Consider the following 821-nt stretch of genomic DNA (forward strand, 5'->3'; position numbering starts at 1 on the left):
AGCCCTTTTTTTTTGCCTGTATGTCTGCGATTTGAACTTGTGGAGAAACAGTGGCACAGAGGAAAAATAAAAAGGAAACTACTGGTTATTTTGTAAAACGCCGACCTCTGAAGACCGTGGTCTCCCAGCACACAAACTGATAGTTTTAAGAAAGGGATCTTTTCATTGTGAAGAGGAAAAACTACTGCAATCGTCCAATTCTCCAAACACACACTTAATAACACTCTTTGGGGAAAAGTGAATCCCTCATGAGTTGCATTTTAACTGATATATCTCTCTTGATAGGAAAGCTTACTTTTTGTTTTGTTTTGCTTGCTTCAAATGAAACTCAGAATGTTGTGATTCTGATTTGATGAGACGTGTGCATGCGACACTATGGTTTGTGCTTTAATACGGCAGTTGTTTAGTCAGATCCAACTTCTTAACCCTGATCACCAGTCATGCCAGAGCATCCCGGTGTCAGTTGTTACTCATGGCACGGTCAAATGAAAATCTCTATTTGCTTACATTTACAGTTTATGTCCATTCAGTCGTCTTACCCTGGCCTCAACCATTTCTGTGAATGTCAAATAATGAGGAAGGCTTTGATATGGACCCCTCCCAAGAACACGGCACACATGACCACATCTGAAAGCAACATTTATAATGGATGCCTCACTGATGTCACTTACTGACTTGGGAACTTGATGGCCAAGGTTCCACAGGTGCTCGGTGAATTAGATGTTGATTTTGCTTGGACTTTAACAAAAATCATCCCTTAGACAACGCAGACTATATTCTGCAGTATAAAGTTCAGGTAAGCAGAATAAATACAGCAGCTG

Source organism: Leuresthes tenuis, unplaced genomic scaffold (genome assembly GCF_036924035.1).
Source record: "Leuresthes tenuis unplaced genomic scaffold, fLeuTen1.0.hap1 SCAF_6, whole genome shotgun sequence".
NCBI classification, from domain to species: domain Eukaryota; kingdom Metazoa; phylum Chordata; class Actinopteri; order Atheriniformes; family Atherinopsidae; genus Leuresthes; species Leuresthes tenuis.